The following is a 6,472-nucleotide window of genomic DNA, read 5'->3' on the forward strand; positions in this document are numbered from 1 at the left end:
TAACATATCCTGCGCATAGACACATACAAAATAATAATAAATAATCGATTCCTCAATAGATATAACAAAATATAGGCGTGGCGCCTATCAAAATATAATCCATAGGTCGAATACTCGCTAAACTCCAATGCTTTCCTCTGCCACTGCTACTATCTCTACACATCAACTGAAGCATTCACAATCGTTAGTAAAATAATACAATTAAATCGACAAAAGTGAATACCTAGCAATCTTCAGCTACATAAATAAATCAACTGGTTAGAAATAAATCCTAACCTTAATTTATTACGAGTGCACACTTTAAACTCATAAACGTTTATTAATTTAATATGTATTTTGCGGAATCACTCGCTATGGAATCACCCATGTACACACTAAATTAATGAAACGCCCGAAAAGGACAGGCGTCCCCATCAACTTCTCGCACAAAGAATCCACTTTGTGTATGAGCCCCGGTCATCAAAGTTTACGGAATCCACCGTAAAACCTCACGGAATCCACCGTGGCACAGAATCCGCTGTGAAATATGCCTCCTGGCATCAGCTTCTTACCTTCTTTCACATATTTTCTTTTCTTCACACTACACTCTCTTCTTATCCAAGTCTTCATGGCTTTTGGCAATACACAACTGATACTTTGACATGTTTGGCGAACCCAACATTGTCATGGAGTTCTATGTCTAAAGATTGGAACCATATGGGGTGACTGTTGGAGATTACATTTTACCTCTCAATGTTTATGCCAAATTTCTACCAACTGTCAATACTTCTCCTAAAGAGGAAAGTGGGTTTTTATGCTCAATATGAATACAAAAAAAAGTGTTTAGGGCTGTGCTTGACAAGAAAGTGATCCAAGTTTGTGACCCTAGATGTGTCATCAATAGAGCTTTTTAAGGTGTGAAAATCCAACTAGAATTGTTTGATGGTAAATACTATCTAAAGGTCTATGTTGAAAAGATAGGCTTTGATGGGGTTCCTCTATCGAGGTTGAGCTAGTACTTTGTGCAGCTTGTAGCGCATGAGCTTGTTTGATGGTAAATACTATCTAAATGTCTATGTTGAAAAGATAGCCTTTTATGGGGTTGCTCTATCTAGGATGAGCCAGTACTTTGTGTAGCTTGTAGTGCATGAGTTGAAGTCGTGCATAAGTGACAATTATGTGAAAGATGCTGATTCGGATGATGAGTTCAAGATAGCTTTAAAAGATCAAAATTTTAAATTGAAGATATAGGTTTGGTGACTCGCAAGGCTTTTATGGAGTGGATTACAAAACTCAACAAATGTCTTATAGTAGCTATCAAGTTTTAATGTGAAATTGAGCACAAATTTGGATAATTGGATACCATAGAGCAAGTGGCTCTTAAAATGGAAAATAGAATTATTCTTTTAGGTTTCAAATCTCACTTTGTAGTTAAGCTTAGAAGAGCTTTTGGAATATGAAACTACTAAACAAGGCTTAAAGACTTATTGGTAGAACATTAAGAACGTTGTCTTTATGATGGTTATGAGATAGAGGTGAGATAGGCTTGGGCCTATGCCTATGGCCATGCTACAGAGCTTGTAGCAAAGAAATCTATTTCTACAATTTCTCCACTCAAGAACGATGTCATTGATGAACTAGTGAAGGGCATGTGTGATTTGCAATTGAAATTTCCATGGATGGAAGAAAAGGGTCTGTCTATTGCACCAAGAGCCTGGACATGGAATGAATTTGTACATCGATATATTTGGTTTAATAATATAGAACATGAGTGCAAGAACTACAAAAATTACATGGATGCATTGGAAAAGAACCATTTTTTCTTTAATACTAGTCTTTTAATTTGCTACAAAAGTGGCTAGAAGCCACTTTTACTTGCTTAGCTCCTATTTTACTATTTGAAATAATAAATACATATGATACCAAAATTTGTTGGGACTTTCCAACGTTCTAAGATAGTAGAGTGAAAGATTTGGAATGATTTTGAAGTGGAAATTCATTTTCTACAAAAATTGGATTCTCAAATGTGTATGAAAATTGGTCAAAACAACACTAAGCAACACTATTTGGAGCTCTAAACAAGTTGACATCTTTTATCTAATTCCAAATATTTTAATGTTAATATATACCATATAATCAAAGTAATTTTTGTGAAAGTTTTAGCTTGATATTTTTTTTCAAGATGGCTTTGATTGAAAATGCTAATTTTTTTTTTATTTTTTTGTAAAAATGATCTCAAAGATGACCATAAAAATATACATTTCGTAGGTTCTTTTGACCCTTTCTATTTTTTCACTACTATCCTGTGTCGGAAACATTTTCCTAAACCATTTCTTCTTAATCTTTCTCCTTGATGAGAAATGGAATTTTTTGTAGAGGGTCCAAGTTACCACAAAACTTGTTTTTTTGCAACAAGACTAGTATTAAAGATACTAGGATCCATGATGTGCCACCTACCCCACATTTTTTAAAGGGTGGAATACAAAAGTTAGTGGATGAGATGGTTATAGGAAATAGATATCCATTAGTGGAAGCTAGTATTTTTGGTTTTCAAAGTTAAAAAAAATCTTGGTTGTGTTGCAGTTTCTCATAAGAAAGGTGAACTTTGGTCTTATGGTATAAATGCAACAAAAAAGAGCAAAAAACCTAGGGTTGAATTAAATTATGCAAGAAAGAGTATCCATGAGATGGCAGGTTGGGGTGCACATGTAAACTCTTTTACTATCAATGTGTTGTCGTGCCGCTATGCGGACACAATGTGAAAAACCCCAGAGTGTATCATCATAGGCTAGGCTCCTTGTATTACAATTGAGACTTGAAGACAAAGAAGACAAGCTAATGTGAGTTTGTAAAGTATAGAGGATGAGGGACAACTAAGTGGAACTAATATCACATGAAAAGATAATGGTGGAAAAGTAATCAAACCATTTATATTGAGAAAAGAGCTAGTTGGAAATTGCATTTCTTATGTCATGGAAGCTTTAGTAAAAGCTTGAAGAAAAGAGGAAAGAAAGCTGGATCTAAAAACTAACTAAACTATTAATCTAAACTAACTCTATTTTCTCCTTCTCTTACTATTTTATCTCTCCAAAATGTCCTCTTTCTTGTCCATGACAAACCATTTTTTCCATGATGTCTCCAACTTTGCCTTCATGTATTCCATTTAGCTCCGATTAGGCTCTCCTTGGTCTCTACACCTACCCACTTTCCTTTTGACGCTTGTCCTTGAGTAAACAAGATGTAACTAGTCTGAGAAGGAAATGTAGAGAATTAAACCAAATGGATCAAGGACCAATGCTCCGATACCACTTGTTAGGAATAGGGTTGACAGGTGAGAGAAAGAAGAGTAAGAGAGAGAGAAAAGAGGAGAGAGAAATACTAGAAAGATAGAAAAGAAGAGAGAAGCCATGCAAATTGTAAACAAGAAGGTGAGACGAGAGAGAGTTATTGTATTATTACAAAAAGTGCCAAAAATTATGTCTCACATCTCTTATACCTATGTTGTTTAGACAAGGTATTATCAGTAATCTCTCACTAAAACATGTCTTCCCAGCTCCTTACAGATCCCATGTCTTTTGTATTTTTAAATTTGTTTAAATATATAAATTCATTCATTAGGACTTTTCTTAGTGGATGCAAATTACTCCAAATTTTTGGATCCCATACGTTTTATATAGTAAATACAAGGATATTTAGAGTGGTGTAATTGCATATACCAAGCATACAATTGATAATCTTTAAATAAGTACTCATATGCTATACTACAATAAAACTATCAACCCCATCAACTGCTAATATTTCTCCAGTAGTTTGAGATTGAATGATATTAGAAATACTTGTGTGGGTAGATTTGATGATTTTAGATTAGTAGCTTGATAACTCCAATCCACCAAGTCCCCATCTCGGATTGAATCTTATGCTTTGGTTCTTGTTTCCTACTAGTTTTATACTCAAGTATCCTATTAATTATAGAAATTTGTTAATCATAATGTGCAAACATCTCTACAACTTTTTCGAAAGAAAATTTTGTGAAGCTATTGCATTACCAACCCTGGAAATCTTTGGATAATAATTGAAAGACAGTCTCTGACTTGTACACAACATTGTAACAAATTTTGATTGGTACCCAAAGGTTATGATGTATACATGTCAATTTGCATGTTAGGGTGCATGTAATTTGAGGGAGACTAGGTGCAGGAGACTTGAAAATGGGATATCTAAGTAGAATGTGGAAAGCCTAAACCTAAATCTTGTATGCAAAGGATAAAATAGAAAGAAATAAGCTATCTATGCATGCATTAACTCTCTTGCATTATCGTGCTACTCTATTTCCTATTAAGAGAGAGTGAAAAGAAGGTTGTATATGAAATAGTGAGGGACTAAGTAAAAATAAGTGAATCTCTGTCTCTCTTCTCCATCCCATCTTGGTGAGTTGAGTGTATGAGTAAGAGTATATATACTTAAGAGTGAGGAATGAGTGGTGCAAAGCTCTCTACTTCTCTTGTTCTACTAAAGCTTGTCTAGAATGACTCCCCTATTTGTGTGGGCCCACAATGGAAGTGTTGAAGGATATGATAAATGATGCATGCTCCAAGAAGATATGCTCTCTGTCCCATAAGCATAGTGAGGAGAGTGAAACAACCCAAAGGCTACATAAGCATGTAGTTGGTTCTTATTTCAATGCAATGTCATTGTACTTTTTGTCCCTTCAGTCATCAGTGTCATTATCTACACACACAAGTTTGTGTTTATGAGTCCAAGCTTCCATCTTGGAGCCTAATTCACTTGTGTGATAGTCAGTTCTTCTTGTCAATGTTATCATGAGTCTTCTCTTTCTCCTCCATCTACTATAGCCATGCTCTAGATCCATGCATTCTAACAAGAAGCTACATCATGAGAAAAGAGCCATCCATGTGGATTGTGGAGTGATGCTTGTCAATACAATACAATGAGGTAAGTATTTCTAATTGCACTTGATACAAGGGTGAAAGCATGTATATAGGTGGCCTACTTTTGGTGCTAAAAAGTAGACAGTTTTTGGGGTTTCAAAAGTGGATGCTTTAGGCTTTTGACATATTATAAATGGCGATCTCTTAAAATAAAATTTATTAAAAGAAATTTCTTAAATTTGACAACATGTGAAAATAAAGGCTAATATGTTTCATAACTATAGTACACTCTTATGTACTAGCACTCTATTGAAAGCAAATATTCACTACTAGTTTTTTCTTTCTATCTACTTGTTAGAATGCCATGGAGCACATGAAAGTTCAACTAAATTGATTCACCACTTGAAAGTTTAGCCAAAATGATTCACCATTTGAAAAGTGGTGCTCCATTGTACCTCCATTTAAAAAAAAAAGTTATAGAACTTTTTCAACTTTCTTATGGTGATGCTCCACTTTTTTGTGGTAATAACCAATATAAAGTGGAGTAAAATCATTTGAAAGTGTTGTGAAACCTGTACTCGAATGGGAAAATGTGATGTTCCTCTAGTTTAAAGTGATTTATAAGTAGTCTTTTGTTGTGAATTTTCACCTTTTTGGTAAAAGGTAGACAAAAAGTGGTCATTGATTACTTGAAAGTTATCTCAACCACATCTAAATTCAAATAAAATGATGCTTAATTTAGTTAAGATTCTTCTATTCTAGCTTAGAGTTTTGGCATTTTTGCAAGTTGTGCAATATTACTTTGCATTCTTGCTGCACCAATTAAATGCTTCATAGTTTTGCTCCATCATTTAAAAGTGGTTTAGAAACATCCTAAAGTGGTATGTAACCAATGTTGGAATCTATTAGAGCACTTTAAAGTTCAACTAAATTGCTTCACTAGTTGAATTGCATATTTAATAGTCTAATACATGGTAACTGAGTGCTAGAGAAGCTAAAAAGTGGTTGTATATCACTTTGGAATAGTTCACCATAGGAGCACCAATGCAATGTTACACACAAAAAAAATAAAGTTTTCACTCTTTTGCAAGATTTTGAATTTGTTGCCTTATTCATACTAACTTGATTTCATTTACATTTTTTTCATAGGGAGGTGGTTAGCACCATGAATAGTATTACCAATTCAAGCCAAATTTTGTTTTATAAAGAAAGGCTTTGGAGTGAAATGTGGGCTGAGCCAAGTTGGACAGAATCCAACATTTCTTTGCGATGATGATTTTCTATGCTCATAATGGTTGACAATATAGTTGCATAAATGGTGTTTGAGAGAGAGGGTTCACTTGAGGGACTTAAGTCGAGAATTCTTCGAGGAGTGCATTATTTCATATCATATGGTATATTAAGAAGTATCTCCAAAACAATGAGGTGAGCCTATATTTTGCACGTGGATTCACTTGAAAGAAATGTAGAGGAATATGTGATAGCCCTAGTCTTGTGGCATATGCCAATATTTCAAAGGGCATAGTCAGGATAATGTGACAAAAGAACAAACTAGATAGGAAATTGGAGAAATGGAGGTTGACAAATGGGCCAAGCCAAGCAGC

The sequence above is a fragment of the Lygodium microphyllum genome, chromosome 22 (genome assembly GCF_053477565.2).
Source record: "Lygodium microphyllum isolate KBCC chromosome 22, Lygodium_microphyllum_v1.1.10, whole genome shotgun sequence".
Taxonomy (NCBI): Eukaryota; Viridiplantae; Streptophyta; class Polypodiopsida; order Schizaeales; family Lygodiaceae; genus Lygodium; species Lygodium microphyllum.